We start from the raw sequence: 16,855 nt of genomic DNA on the forward strand, positions 1-16,855 counted from the left end.
ACTGTCTACAGAGTGGTCCACCATGCACAACTCTGTTTATACTGCCCTCAGCTGGATACAACTCACTGTCGATTTGTCCAAGAAAAAAATCTGCATGTGTAGCACAATATATACCTGTGTGCGATTAATAGGATGCAAACCTTAGCTTCTAGAAATTAAACTTTTATCTCTTATAGAAAGGGATCTTGTAGTATCTTTGAAGTAACTGTGTGAAACACCTAGTATAAGCTTTCATAGACAGTCTACTTCCTCAGATTACCTCTTATGTTTCAGACTAAGACTTCTTATCAGTATAAACATTTATTTGTTTACTTATGTTTGGATGTCTTTATCACTTCCCAATGATTATTTAATAACAATGTAATAACAGTAGAAAAGACCACTGGTTTCACTAAGGGGTGCAGATGTACAGATCGCACCAGGTGACACCCTAAGTTAGGGTGACACCACTGCTCCTCAGACATCTGCCTTTGGGCAAAAATAGTTTGCGGCTTTCACCTGTGTGAGGAACTAAACCAGGGCTATGCATTCCCTTTGGCCTAAAAATAGCCTCCCTCGTTTTATTCATGATTAGGGATCTTCTCCAAAGGAATGAGTCTGCTCCTATTATGCATAGCATAAGTCTAAATGTTTTTGTCCATAGCTATTGTTGTATTTGCAGGCTTCCATAATCTCCAGCATTTCACTGATAAAAAACAGGCAAGAGTGGGGTCAAGATGGCAAAAGTAGCTAATGAGGAAGAAAAGACAAACTAGGGCTAGTACAAACCACTGGTTTGCAGTGACTTGGGGCCAATTCTAGGATTCTGGAGTGCACAGCATCTGCACACTCCAAAACCATAGCACGTGACAGTGGCATCATCTTTACATACTGCCATCCACACGGCACATGTGTCAATGACATCATGTGTGTGCTGTGTCAAAACAGCGCGGCATGTACATGACTTCACCATGCCGCCCCAGGGCGCTTACAGTGTCTTGGCATCATCACCAGAAGGAGCTCCTTTTTGCAGCGGATCTTTGTTGCAGCTGTGCGGATGCTGCGGTCACAATCTGGAGGATAAAGGGGCGGCTTCTGGCCACCCCTTTCTTCTTATCTGTACTGGGCCAAAGAGAGGTTGCAGTGTTTTGCTTTTGCCTGGACCAAGTTGGAAAGGCAAGACTCTGTCCATTTCTCTCCTCTCTCTCCTACAGAGATAACAGAGTAGAAGCTACTTTTTCCCTTTGAACTCAATTTATAGCAATAAGGGGGGAATAGTAGGACAAGAGGGAACATGAGACATTTTAAATGCAGTTGAAAAAGTGGGATGATGGAAGATTAACATAGACAGTATCCCCCTGCCAAAGTTAGAGGGGGATAGGCTTCTAGGAGAGTGCCTATGAGCATGCACAATATGCTTCCTTCAACATTTTCTTAACTCAATCATCTCTCCTCCAGTTCTTCTAGGTCCAGAGGATGTGAGATGGGATGAACCCTGGCAAAGTAAAAACACTGCTTGCTATCATCCCAGTTCTATCCCATATAGGATATAAGCATGCTGGTTGCCCCCCTCTGCTATAAAAGCCCCAGTCCTTTAGTGTTGCCAAAGTTATTAAAGAGCTATCTTTCTCATGATGTCACTTGAGTCCACTCAGTAGCAACAAATCTCCATTAATGCAACAAGCCTTTGGAGGTATCCAAGGGGGAAAGAAGTCTGGCCTTGCTTTTTATTGAGATGAAAATCTAATCCCATCTGACAGACAAGAGGATCAGTAAATTCCACAGAAGTAGAATTGGGCCTTGAGGGTTTGAGATTTTTAACAGAGCAGAAAATGAAAGTGGTTTCCTGGGAAGAAATGTTTCTTTGGAAGACACATTGTGTTTGACTTAACAATTCAAGCTAGAAATTCCCTGGAATGGGGTGGGGTCCTATTCTCCTACAATAGAAGAGTGATAGCACTACAGTATGACGAAATTCATCTGCTCAAATTCCCTTGTCCATAATTATTATCTCCTGGCACTATTCATGCAAATTGAATTTACACTGACAAATGTGGTTACCCTAGTTTCATTACCAGACATTGAGATGAACAAATTTGGAGTGATTTATTCCCATTCCACCAAAACAAAACACTAGTAAGGCATTCATTATAGGTATCATATGGAAAGGTCTGAATATACAGATTTTCAGAAGAAAGACAGAGATCAGAAGAAGTGCATGGTTTAGCAGTTGTTACATAGAAAAGCAGGATGTAAAGTAATGAAATAATATAGTTGCCTATATTTGCTGTAAAAAGTCATGCACAAGTCTTTATTATTCAGTCTTCAGGGGATTAAATTTTGCAAAATGCATCTCCAAAGTAGAACTCAGTCTGTAACACAATGCAAGCAGTAAGAGGAACAAGTCTGCAGTGTCTGCTGTTCACCTTTTACACAAGTGGTACGTACGACACAACTCCCAGCTGAATGGAGGCACTGTTCAAGTGCAATTCCTAGGCCATTCATCCCACAACCTCTTTAGTGATCCTGGTTTTTAAGAACCTGCCTATGCAGGGGTTTCCAGGATAGTGTCCAGAGTATCATCTATATAATAACCCTAGGTAATTATTCCCATGGTGTCTCATCCATCTGATAGTAATTTTACTTCAGTCTCAAGTTTAATGGATATAACAGTTTAGAAGTCTTTTAGAATTAAATGAATAGTGCCCTTGTTATTAGGTTTGGCTGATAATTATTAAACATAATGAATGAATATTCTTTTCAAATGACTGCCCTGTTTTGCACTCAGTATATCTATTTTCTCAGCCATATTTGGATGGAAAAAAACTGAATGTCTTTTTCAGTTTTCTGTGCAGCAAAACAGTATCTGCTTTCTTGACTTCTTCAGTGCTTATTTGGTGTGATATTTTACAAAGTGTTCTGCTTGCATCTTTCCAGGCCTTCCCTAACCTTCCCCCTATGAGTTTGCACAATTTCGTATTCCAGAAATGTGAAAAATTGCTCACGTGTAAAGATTTCTGAAGGTTTGACTTTTTAGGAAGGTTCATGATGGGTTTGTGATTGACCTTGGCTGTAGCTCTTCATCTCCGTTTTGATGTACGGATTAACAAGGAAATGTTTGCATAGAAGCTCTGTGTCTCATGAGAAGATATCCATGGGGACATGTCAAATAACCAGAAGAATGGAGATCAGGCAGTTGCATGCTTGTTTTGTTTTGTTAAGTGACATTCTTGAAGTCCAGAATTCTGAGCACTGACAACTTTAGTAAGTTGTTCTATGAATGGCTACTATTTCTGACAAACAACACAACAATGGTACAGCCATGAAAATTAATTGTTTTTGTGTTTTGTACCAGTTGGCATTGACTAAGATCACTTCCAAGGAAGGGAAAAAAACTCACTGCAAAGAGCATAGCTCTCTTTCAAATTCTTCCATTTCAAATGGGTCTAAAATGTATATCACTCTAGTACAAGGGTGGACAAAATGTAACCCTGGCACTTCACGTGTCTCCCAAGGATGCTTTTGTGGCCCTTGACACTTCCAGAATCCCCAAGCTGACCTTTTTGGGGCCAAAGAAAGAGAATAAATTGCTGCTCCTGGAAGCCTGCAGGTGTAACAACTTCCCTTTTAAACTGGTTGCAAGGAAATCTCTTGTTTGAAAACCAGTAGTGTTTCCAAAGTGTTTCCATCACTTTAAACAAACAAAATATTTTGGTAGTCCCTGTGGCCCTCAGAGTGCCTTGGGCATAAAAGTAACCCTGGACCTGCCACAGTTGCCCAGATGAAATTTGTGTTTGAACCCCTTCTCTCCTTTGCAGATTGTCCTAATCTTCCAAGGATTTTTTTGAGGGGGTACATATTACACATGAACCGTTCCCATGCAAAATGCTTGGACTTCAAGGAACAATTGGGGAAACCATGCTGTTTTTATGAGGAAAGTAAAAGATCACTTTAAATGGGAGAAAGACAATGATCATATGGCACTGTTGGGGAACACACACGTGGCAGGACTTGGAAGCAAATATCACAAACAGGAGGAAGTGAGCAGCTGGTCTCTAGTCCACACTTCGTGCCAAATCACCTGGAAACTGGAGTTCCATTTAGCCAGCCTGATTAACAAGTGTTGATATAAACCTATCCTCTATGAAGTTGTCTAATCCACTCTATTGGGAAGATGCATGCATGCATTGAAGCAGGGTCCCCAGTAGACAATTCTGATCCTGCATGGAAAAAGGATCTGTCAGCGGTTGGCAAGTGCTAGTGTAAGTTGGAGTGGAGTCCCTAGCATTCATTATAAAAGGTGCCTGTGTTTCCACTAGTTCCCGTATATTTATTTAAAACATTTATATACCAGATTAGATTTCAGGGCATGAGGCAACACAGACGAATGAGAATAACGTGATTGTTTTATTGTAACCACTGTGATTAGAGAAAGAAAGAAAAGAATCAAAAGATGGCAGGTATTAATGCCAAAGCAGGCTAAGAAATTAAACAGGATTACATGCCCAGGTAAATGAAAACATCTCTACCCAGTGATGAAAGTATTGTAAAAGAGGTGCCAGATGAATGTCTTTGGGGAAGAGATTCCAAAGCTTGGGGGATATGAATGCCATCTCAATTTTAATTTTGTGTGTGTGTGTGTGTGTGTGTGTGAAAAGGTACTGATGAGAAATCTCTACTTAGGACAAGAGGCTACGATTAGTACAGACTATAGAGAAACAGAATGGTCCCAGCTGGCAAAGGGATCAAACAAGGCTGCATCTTATCACACTATCTGTTCAATGTGTACATAGAAAACATCATGCGAAGAGCAGGCCTGAACTCAGAAGAAGGAGTGAAGATAGGAGGAAGGAATATCAACAGTCTAAGATATGCAGATGACACCATACTACTAGGGAAACCATTACAAAAGTGGAACAATTATTAAAGAAGGTCAAAGAAGAAAATGCAAAGGCAGGCTTAATGCTGAACAAAAAGAAAACAATAATAATAACCATGGAGGATCGACATAAATTCAACCGAGACAATGAGAAAATTGAAATTGTAAAAGAGTGCCCATATCTTGGCTCAAACATTTATCACAGCAGACACTGCAGTCAAGAAACGAGAAGAAGACTAGGAATGGGAATGGCAGCCATGAAAGAACTGGATAAGATCCTGAAGCGTAAAGGTATGCAGTACAACTAAGCACAAAAATTAGAATCATCTGAGCCATTATATTCCCCATCTCCAAGTATGGATGTGAGAGCTGGACAGTGAAGAAATCTGAGAGAAAGAAAGTCAACTCACTTGAGATGTGGTGCTGGAGAAGAGTGGACAGTGAAAAATAAAAATAAATGGGTCCTTGAACAGATTTAACGTGAACTCTCCCTGGAAGCCAAGTTGATGAAACTGAGGCTGTCATACGTTGGCCACATCATGAGAAGGCATGACTCACTACAAAAGGCAGTAGAGGGCAGTAGAAAGTGAAGAAGGTCACATGCTAGATGGATGGACTCTATTAAGGAGATCACAAGTATGACAGGACAGAACAGTGGAGGACAGGGAGTCTTGGAGAGGTCTCACCCACAAGGTTCCCAATGAGTTGGGGCCAACTTGAAGGGAGTTAATAACAACAAATGAATGAATGAAAGACCTCATCACTTTCACATCATGAAATGGTCTGCTTAAAAGTTGGAAACTGAGGGCTATGGCTTCCTTAATTGTGTCAATTCACTCTGGTCTCCCTCTTTTTCTACTGGCTTCCACTTGACCAAGCATTATTGCCTTTCCCAATGAGTCATTCTGTCTCATGATATCTCCAAAGTAGGGCAGCCTGAATTTAGTCATCTTTACTTCTAAAGAGAGTGCAGGTTTAATTTAGTGTATGACCAATGAATTTGTCTTTTTAGCAGTCTTTGTTATCTGTAGAACTCTTCTCCAGCATCAGTTTTCAAATGAGTTGATTTTTCTATTAGTTTCTTCACTGTCCAGTATTGACCCACATACATAGAAACCAGAACTCGGACCTTGTGCATCTTGGCAAACTTGGCTGGAGGTAATATTCATTTTTAGGATTGCTTTCTACTGATAATATGGCTTATTAGTAGGGCAAATTATACATTGCAACTACCACATTGAATCTACCATGTCCTAAAAGTAGAAATTCCTTAAATGTTGATGAAAGTTTTTCTTTAACTTGTAAACCAGCTTTTTAAATGTGTTTTAAAAATCTAGGGATAGGTGAAATGGTTATTTAATTCAAATTTGGGGAAGAATTAATTCAATAGAAGTAATTATTTATTTTAAAATAAGATAAAAGATAAACTAAATTAATGTATACAAAAATGAGAGCTTGGCATAGTACTCTGAGTGCTAGAGTAGATCTTCGGGAGACTGGGGTTTGCACCCCCATTCAGCCATGGAAATGCCAACGGTGCCCTTGGGCAAGTCACACTCTCTTGGGCTTGGAAGAATGCAATGGCAAACCGCCTCAACACAGATTTTTCCAGGAAAACCCTAGGATAGGGTCACTATAAACTGGAGTTTACTCAAAGACACATAACAACGATAAAAGAATTATAGAAGAACATAAATTTCTTATATAAGAATGCATCAAATGAAATTCTCATCCATTTTGACACGGAGCAATTCTGCCGATTTACCAAAGATTAGAAAAAATACTATTTTGCCCAACAAGCCTCAGAATTCCTGGGGCAACGTGGCTAACATGCCCTTTGCGCCATATTACTGTCATCTTTACAGAGGCAGGTTTTGAGATATCTTTTCACTTTGCCCTTCAAATAACTGCAGTAGAAGACTATTTTTATGTCTTCCTGGTCCCATGTAGTCCTCACACCTTTTCTAAAACCAAAAGTGATGTTCTGTTGTATCTGGTTGCCCCTACCCAAGAGCGATTTTTCAATCAGAAACTAATGGTTTGGAGTCTTATTTAAGATGAAGACTGTGGAGGGACATGAGGAACTAAAGTGACCCCAAAACTACCCAGGACCACCAGTTTTCACCCCACCACAGAATGCAAGAAATTACTTTGAAGAAGAACATATCATACAGTAATGAAGTACTGAATCCATCCATAATTGAGCAATGACCGGATATTTTGTTCATCCCACAACGTCATCCTAACCACTGCCCAGTTATAGATGGATACATGATATCATTAGATTCGGTCTTAAGTAATTTTCCAAGGTTTGCTTGGGACAGTTAAACTCAGAGATTGCCCTGTGCCAGCCGGAAACTCTGCCCTATTTTACAAGGCCTATGTCAACAAAGGAAGTATCTTCCATATGGAGATTATTTGCTTGCACAAATATTTGCATGAAAGTTTTAGATGGAATTCCTTGGGCCGAGATGAAGGGTGGAGACTCAATATGTGGTTTGAACATGATTGTAATCACGCTGGTAATAAACTTTGATTCCACCTGCTATTGCACTTTTTCAGACAGGCCTAGTATCCAATGATGCCTCTCCCAGAATGAGCAACCCCTTCTTTCCTGCAGCTGCCAGGATAGCCCAAACCCCGCTCCAAAAGGTTAGAAAAGCCTTGGGAGGATGTTATTGCTGCTGCAAAGGGAAGGAGAAGGGCAAAAGTCCCTAATCCACCAGCGCTGGATGCCAAAGTATGCCATAGGATCTAAACCTAAGCACTATGGCTTCCCAGATTAAATCTTGTCAAATTTGTTCCTCTGGCAGAGAGGGACGTGCGATTAATAGTCAAAATGTTTTGGCTTCAAAGGGTGCAGAGGACTGAATTGTCTTAATCCAAAGAATTAAAGCAGATCTTCTCCCAGTAAAACTTCTGTTTTACTGATCTGCTTTCCATTTTTGGTTTCTTCACAATTCCCTGGATGCAGCATCATTCCAGAGCATGCTGAACCAAAAGGACAGCCGTACCACCAAAAGAGGGTCTCCCCTGATCATGCTGTCACTGCCCATGTCAAGAAATAGAAGTGTTGAAAAGGAAAAGCACCCTCAAAGACACAAATGAGCAGAATCCATCCACTCTCCTGCCTCCATTATGCATGGGTTGAATTTCACCGTGTGTGTGTGTGTGGGGGGGGAGGATTTTGTAAAACATTTGTACTTTGCACATATATAGAAATGGTTTGAATCTGTTGTTTTCAAATCTATGTCCATTTTGCTTGTGATGACTCATTAATCCACAAACATGTACAAATCTACTCATAAGTATGCATTTATATGCATATTTTAAAATTCCTTTTCTCTAAAACTATGAATTTGAAAATGCCTTTTACAGTGCGTCCTCGCCTTACGCGGGGGATCCGTTCCGGATCCCTCCGCGTAAGGCGAATTCCGCCTATGCTCGAGCCCCATTGGAAACAATGGGGCTCGTGCGTGGCGGTGCGGCGGTGCAGGTGCGGGCGCGCCCATTCAATTGAATGGGACGCGCCGCCCCTTCCACCCCGCATATGCTCAAGGCCGCGTATGGCACGGGCGCACTGTATTTCAAAACCCACAAGAATTCCTACATGGGTTCATCAGCTACCAAGGGGTATGGTTTGACTGCAGCTACAGCTACTCCGCTGCAAGTTCACACTGATAGAATCACAGAATCGTAGAATCATGGAATCATAGAGTTGGAAGAAACCACAAGGACCAACCCCTGTCATGCAGGAACTCTCAGTCAAAGCATACCTGACAGATAGCCATCCAGCCTCTGTTTAAAGACCTCTAAGGAAGGAGACTCCACTGTACTCTGAGGGAGTGTGTTCCACTGTCGAACAGCCCTTACTGTCAGGAATTTCTTTTCCTGTAGCTTGCATCCATCATTCCAGGTCCTATTCTCTGGAGCAACAGAAAACAAGCTAGCACCCTCCTCAATATAACATCCCTTCTAATATTTAAACAGGGCTGTCATATCGCCTCTTAACCTTCTCTTCTCCAGGCTAAACATCCCCAGTTCCCTAAGTTGTTCTTCATAGGGCATGGTTTCCAGACCTGTCAAATGAGGGTTTGGCTTCACATAGCACCTAGTCTTCTTTTCCCTGGGGCACAACATAAAAAAGTAGAAAAATAAAATATATAATCCATTTTCACACTAATATTTCCGAGATCAAGTTCAGATTGCAGAATACAGGTATCCTTATACTGGTTTCCTTTTACTGAATTAGTATACAGTCATTGCATTTCCACTGATTTCAGTTAGTGGGACATGCCTCATTAAACACTGAACAGCTGGTTAACTGCTCAGATCAGGAAAGGCATTATTCCATTTCACAAGCCAAATAAAACTTGATATCACTTTTCCACACCCACCAGCACAAGCATACTTTCCCCTTATTAGGTGACATGTTTGGCATTATGCCATATCAACTAAAAATATGCATGCAGGAGGGTTGGTAGTTCTAAGGCTTCTGAGCGGGACCAATGCACTCCCTAAAAAGGGACAGCCTTAATCAATCCTCTGTCATCCCACTTTGTCGGCTACTTTTAAAACATTCGGCTGTCTCTCTCCTCCTCCCACTTCCCTCTTTTTCCTCATCTGACTTCCATTTCTGCAAACTGAGTTCAAAGTGCAAAAGTAATTTACACTCAGTTGATTCAGCGGTGGGTAAATGGCCAAACATAGGAGCAGAATCTTGCCCTTCCCAGTAGGCACAGGCAAAGGCAAACTGTTGTAGCCTCTTCTAGTTTGTGTGTTCCTCATTAATAACCTTTGCCAGCTAATGTTGCTTGGCCAGATGTATCCCACTTTTAATCTGTGAAGTGTTGGAAGTATGAGTTTGATTCGTTTAGTTTCTTTCCTTTCCTTGGATGGATTTCTCAAGACAATTAATGGCAATGTGCTTTTTATCTTGCTATGAATTCTCAACCCGGTTTCTACCATAAACTTAATTGCTTTGAGCCATTGAACTACAAGAGGGATGGAGAAGTTTTTGACATCATGACAGATATCAGCATCATGACATCTGCGGCATGGGGATAGAGTGGGGTAAATAAGGCCTGCCCTGCCCCACTTTGGTTTCTGAGGGTCACTGTGCCAGGGGTTGCTCTTTTGAACCTGGAAGGGTGGTGCTGATCAGTTTTATTTGTTCATTCATTGTTTTTCTGTCCACCAGGACTACCAAAACAATGTACAATAAAATAGGTTGAAAACATTATTTTAAAACAAAGGGAAATACCTATTTAAAGCCAGTTTTGAAAATCACTTTTAAGAAAACAAACACTGTATTTTGGAGCAGCAATGAGTGTATTGGCAGTGCCTCAACAGACAAAACCCTCATAATCTCACCCACTGGGGAGAAAGCATTGGAGCATTAATTAAGCAAAGATTTACATCCTGTGTTATAGCCAGTATTAGGAATCTAGCAGATTTGGAAGTGAAGTTCTTCATCGCATGAACTGAGGCCAAGAATTATGTGTGTGTAGGGGGAAGATGTAGCTATGATGACAGGGCCCTGTGGTCATACCATTGTATCCTGATGCTGCTTCTCCAAGCCTATCCTTCCAACAATGCAGCCTCCGTGTGGACGGGAGGCTACCATTATGCCGCTACCATGACATGCTAGGGTGAGGGAGCATGCAATTGATGCGCGCTTCCTAACCCTAGAATTGCCGCCAGGATGCTGCTTCCTGCCGGTATGTACTGGACCTCTGTGTCCATCTCCCTCACATCAGCAAGGCATGATGTGGCTGGCATCTGCAAGAAGATTCCACAAAGATCCAGCCATTGCTTGTCACAAATCACCCTGCTACCAGGAGAGGGCTGGATGTGTGCCATCAGTCAAAAATCTGCTTTCCAGGACCTCAGAAAACCTTCTTTTCAGAGACTGGTTGCACAACTGATAGGTAGACTTTGGGAAATGTTTTCAGTCATTGCAATGGAGCAATGACTATAAATGTAAACATTGTAATAAATACAATGCTGTAACTCCAGCATACAACATTGTTCAAACTGAACACAATGCCAGTCCTTGCTTTTCTGCACTTAAAAGTCAAGTTTTCTGAGGGAAAAAAATTGTTTTTTTTACCCAATAATAAAGAAGTCCCAAGAACAAATATAAATAAATGAATATGTGCAAAGCTACACCCCTATTTTAAATCGGCTCTTGAAGCATGTCTCTTTTTTCCTCCTGATCTGGCTTCTTCTTTCACTGTACTACTATCAAAAGCAAAAGTGTCACTGGCTCATGTTTTTAAATAGTCACAGGATTCCACAGGATTCCATTAAGATTTAGCTACTTTGTAAGGCAATGCAGGGTGAGACATCCTTTCTGGTCCCAGGAACCCCATTATATGCACCTGAATGTGAGCCTGAAAGACCAATGCAAACTGTGAGTTTATGGAAGCTAAGCTGTAAGCATGCACATTTTATGGCATTGCACAAAGTCATCCCTAATCATAGAACAAATCTATTAATTCACCCGAGCTTCCAGTATCCTGCTTTGGAGAAGCATTAGTCAACATGAGACAGCTTTAACTGGTCTTAAACAGGCAAGTAGAGAAAGACTGTTTACACACAGACACACCTCTAATAAAATCTGCTTTCTATGTCAGAGTAGAAAATTGCTGCATTGAGAGCACTAGCTTGAGGAATTATCTCTTCCCCCCCAAAATATGAAATGGAAATTGTTTCTCAGTCTTTTATTTCATGTTGTTCTTTTCTCGTCCTAAACTCATCCATTCTTCTCTCTCTCTTTTCTGGTTTCATTCATTCAATTGCTAGAGAAATGTAAACCTAAATTGTCTGACAGTTCCTAGTCCAGATAATTTTGGAACTTAGATTTTAAATCCTGTTGTTGTTGTTGTTGTTGTTGTTGTTGTTGTTGTTGTGTGCCTTCAAGTCATTCAACCCCCTATAATGCCTTCAACCCCCTATAATGGGGTTTTCTGGGGCTGTAAGGGTGTGATCCACCAAAGGTCACCCAACAGGTTTCCATGCCAAGAGGGGTATTGAACACTGTTCTCCACCATTCCATGCTGGCTCTAAATTCTAAATAGCCTTGAAAAAGTCCTTAAGAGCACACAGAGGCCAAAGCATGCTGGGCATTTTTTTTAACCAACAAAAAAGCTATGCTTTGAGTATCTTGAAACATATCTCCGGTCTCTCTCATTTTTTTTTCCAATTCTCCGCTTACACAGCATTTTTAAAAACAGACAGGGCCATATCTTTAAGTGTGCAAAATGGCCATCTGGACGTTCTCAGGTTTAGTTAGAAACTGGAATCGTCATAGAATCATAGAGATGGAAGAGACCACAAGGGAATTCAGCCCAATCTCCTGCCTTACAGGAATACACAGTCAAAGCACGACTGACAGATGGCCATCCAGCCTCCTTTTAAAAACCTCCAAAGAATGTTAATCCTCCACACTCCAAGGGACTGTGTTTCACTGTCAAAGAGCTTTTACTGTCAGGAAGTTCTTCCTAATGTTGAGGTGAAATCTCTTTTCCTTGTATCCATTGTTCTGGGTCCTATTCTCTGGAGCAGCAGAAACCAAGCTTGCTCCATCCTCAATATTTAAACAGGGATATTATATCTCCTCTTAACCATCTCTTCTCCATGCTAAACATGGAGCTCCCTAAGTCTCCCCTCAGAAGGCATTGGCGCGTTACAGACCACCCAAAACGGGCGGTCTCGCGCCGCTGCCGGTTGCTGTGTCCGGGAATTGCAGCGGCCAAACCGCGCAGTTCCCGGGCGCAGCAAGAAAGAAGCGCCAAAATGGCACTTCTTTCTGCGGCCTGGAAGTGGCGCTGCGAGGCGCTAGTCGCACACTTGTGGTGTCACTTCTTCCGTGTGATGTCCGGATGCTATGCGTCTGCGACATCAAAATGGCGGCCCTTGTGTGGATGGGCACTGCCATTTTGTACGGACTCGGTCCATACTAGGGTTGTGGGGCGTCCGGAAGGGACACCCCTTCCTAACCCTAATACGTCCCTTTGGCGCATCTATAATGCGCCATTGTTTCCAGACCTTTCACCATTTTGGTCGCCCTCCTCTGGACATGCTCCAGCTTGTCAATGTCCTTTTTGAATTAAATAGGAAAATCAATTGGGGAAAATGTAGAAATATGGGCACTGTCTGGCCAAAATCCAAAACCACAAGGGTTTCCTGTCCCAACGTGATGGCTGCTGATAAATTTCTATTTCTATTTCTGTTCTTGTATTTATTCATCATAATCACACCACGTATTCCAAATCCTATTACTATTTAGAAATGCAGTTGACTCAATATAAACTTTTCCCGCAGCATGCACACATACTAGCAACAGAATGCCCTCTCCCCATTTTCTGTGTTATGTTCCTATGGGGTAGGTTACAAAATCCTGCATCCTGGAGTGGAGCTAAGTTAAAAGATCCACAGGACTATGTGAGTTATGTCCTCAGATGCAAGTTCAACAAAAGCTTTCTCAACCTGGATTCCATATCTATTGCTCAGTTCTCATACCTAGCCCAGAAGGGATAACCAGGGGAAGGATACGTATGCAAACATAAATGTACTCAACTGGGCAGAAGGTAAAGCCATGTGACCCTTTTCTTCGATAAGGATGTACTGAACTATCATTTAGCTGTGTGCAAAAGCTGTCTAAACTAGATCTAAAAAAAGCAGGGCTAAGCACAGGCTTGCTACATAAAGGGCAAACATACCAGAGTTATAAAGGACATACATACCAAAGGTAGTAAAAAAATGGTGTGGGCGTTCAGGACCCTGAAAGATGCAACTGTCTCCCTTTCTCTGATCATTGTTTTAGGGATGGAATAACAGACAAGAGAACTATAGGACAACTGTTAAAGGCATCAATGCCAGGGTCAAATGTTTGACCTGCGACTATGGCTGATCACCCAAGAAAACCATTTCTGTGATGCCAGCTACTGAACTGCAGTCCCCCACCTCCCTTTACTTATCATAGGCATGCTACTGTTTTCATATCTTTAAACCCAAAAGCATCCAGAATTGGGTTTGATAGAAAAGAGTGGATAAAGGACATCTATATTAAAATATTTGAAGTAGGACTTGCAAGGAATTTATTCATGTACTCCTAACCTATACTTTGTAGGCTGCTTCATTCGTTTTTTTACTGTAACCAGTGGAACTGGACAGCCTTGTCCAACTGACTCCAGTGACGAGGTTTTCACTTTGCTAAGAAAATCCCTTTCTCTTGCTTCTCTTTCAGTCTTCCCCATTCTTGCATTTTGCACTACATACAACACTGGTGATTCTATAGACATAGTGCTGTATCTGATATTAGTTGCAATCCTCCCATCTAAAGAAAGTTCATTTCTGTAGGTGGAATGGCAAGTCAACACATAGCCAAGTCCATTTGATTCAATGAATCTACTCTAGTTGGGTGTAAGAATAAGGTTACCTTTTACCCTTTTAAAAACTGTGTTGTGACAAAATATCTTTTGCAGACAGTATCTGTATAATCTGAGTGCTTATTAAATACTGTAAATATCTGTGTATCTGTAAAAGCAAATAGTTTCTGTGCTTTATTTGCCAAGAGAGCAATACTGTATGTTTAAACTTGATTCATTTTTGCTAAAGAAAACAGAACAGAAATATGATTTTAAGAACTAATGAATAATGAAAGGCCTATTATTTTGGAATTGTCCTTCCACAGAACTTATTGTCTCAAATTCTTATCTGGTTCTTTGTAACAAATATACATTTGGCCTAAATCAAGTTGTTAGTCCCAGTTAGAGTAGACTGATTTCATCAATGGGTAAGTCAAGACAGTTGGCCCTCCTCATCCATAGATTTTTATCCATGGATTCAAGCATCCACAGCTTTAATATACTCCAAAAACATATAAATTACAAATAGCAAGCCTTGATTTTGCCATTTGATATAAGGGACACCATTTTACTATGCCATTGTATTTAATGGGACTTGAGCATCCATGGATTTTGTGATCCATGGGGGGTCCTGGAATCAAACCCCAGCGGATAACAAGGGCCTACTGTACTTATGCATGTTTCACTGCTGCAATGGGACTATCATAGTTGGTACTAACAATAAAACTGAGATGTTAGAATGCAGTCATACCTTAATTAATTAATTAATTAATTTACAGCATTTATACCAGGGTCTTCAGCCAAAAATAGCAATCATTAACCAAACAGTTCCCTGCCCTCTGGCTTACAATTTAAATAAGACACTAAATAGTCACATATCTACATTGCAGCCTATGTCATTCATTTGTTGAATGCAACCAAAAGGAGATGGCCATGAGGGATGGGGGTGAGGAAAATAAGTCCAGCAAATGCTGACTGTAGTTTTCTCCCACAGAGGCCAGAACAATGGCAGTCGGAATAGAGGAGCGCTAGGCCAAGGCATGATGGACTTGTGCTTGGCTGGTCTTCTCTCCTGCAAAAGACTGGAAAGACATCTACTTGTGATCTCAGAGGTCTAGCCAAAGGATGCAATGTCAGATTAAGAGAATCAATTGCCTGGCTCAGTCTCACAGTTTACCTGCCTTCACTGTATGGAGGAATGGCAGCAGTGAAATCCAAAGAAATGACTGACATCCCTGCCCCAGTTTTTGCCTGGAAAAAAAGAATCCCAAAAGTTCTTATGGCACAGCTAGTGCTCATTGAATCATTGATCATTGATCAGATATGTATAATTCTAGATCATATTTGTGCATTGCAATGCACTTTAATGCACTTTCTTTTCTAGAAGAGTAAACCTGAAATTTAAACATAATTTTCCTTCTAGTGCCTGCCTCTCTGACCTCATTCCACATCCTTAACATGAATGACTATTGGGCATTGCCAAGCTTAAATGTGTATTTATACATATATTGAAAGGGCTGGGTTGTCAGTTGATTAAATAATGTTATCAGCTATTCCTGTTCAGAACAGTATGCAAATGATGTCTTTTCTCATGCCCTGAGGCATTGGCTGGGGCATTTGAAAGCAAGGTACTATATAAATCCAACTGTTCTCATTACAGAGTCAGCCAGATGCCTTCTGCAGGTAAGCGAAGTGGTATCCTTTTATTGTTGACCTAATGATGCTATAATGTTGGGAGAGATAAGGAACTGGCCTGACATGTATGTCTTGGCTTATAGACATTTGACATGCAGTCCATCTCTCTGCATAGTTCTAAAAGTGACTGTACAGATGAGGCATGCGACACTCTCCTGTTAAGAGTGCTCTCAATGTCATTTCTAATCTTTGTACAATTGGTATAATTTGGGCAAATACAAAATTTGGAAGGAAGGAACAACGTGGAGACTAGAAGCTGTTAAAAGTTCCAAGTAGGGGGACCTATTTTGTTCAATGAAGTCATTGGGGAGAAATAGGTATGAATGTTTAGGAAGCCTGGGAAAGTGACTTTTTGCACAAACACTCCCAACAATAACCATGTTGGCTGGGAGATCCTGTGGTTTGTGGCCTACCAAAGTATTTCTTCCAAACTCAACTTTAGACAGAGTGGGGCAGGTGCCTCAAACCGTAGATTTTTGATATCCTGAAAAGGCAGCAGATTTTTGGAATGTATTTTCATCAAGAGGGAGCGTTATTTTGCCTTGTGTTCTAAGATAACTAGATTGGTCTGGGTACTGTGGACCATGGCTTCCAGAAGCGATATATCTTGGGGTGGCCCTGCAGCACTAACAATAGTCAATAAGTGAATCAGTGTGTGTGCAAGACTTCACACACATGTGTATGGTATTTGTAATGATCATAACATTTCTGCATCATTTCATTTTCTGCTTCAATGTCCTCTGGACAAAGCACTCATTTCTCCAATGAAGCCCTGTGTATTGGCTCACTCTTTCAGAATTTTCCGAAAGTAAAAAGCTATAGTTTTTCTCCAGTTTTCATGTTAACAGCAACATCGTGAGATACATTTTGGGCATTTCCGGGTTTTCTCTAATATAACTCTCGTGGAATCTCACTAGTGTGATAAGCT

This window comes from Sceloporus occidentalis, unplaced genomic scaffold, assembly GCF_023333645.1.
Source record: "Sceloporus occidentalis isolate IW3139 unplaced genomic scaffold, rSceOcc1.0.p SCAF_13, whole genome shotgun sequence".
NCBI classification, from domain to species: Eukaryota; Metazoa; Chordata; class Lepidosauria; order Squamata; family Phrynosomatidae; genus Sceloporus; species Sceloporus occidentalis.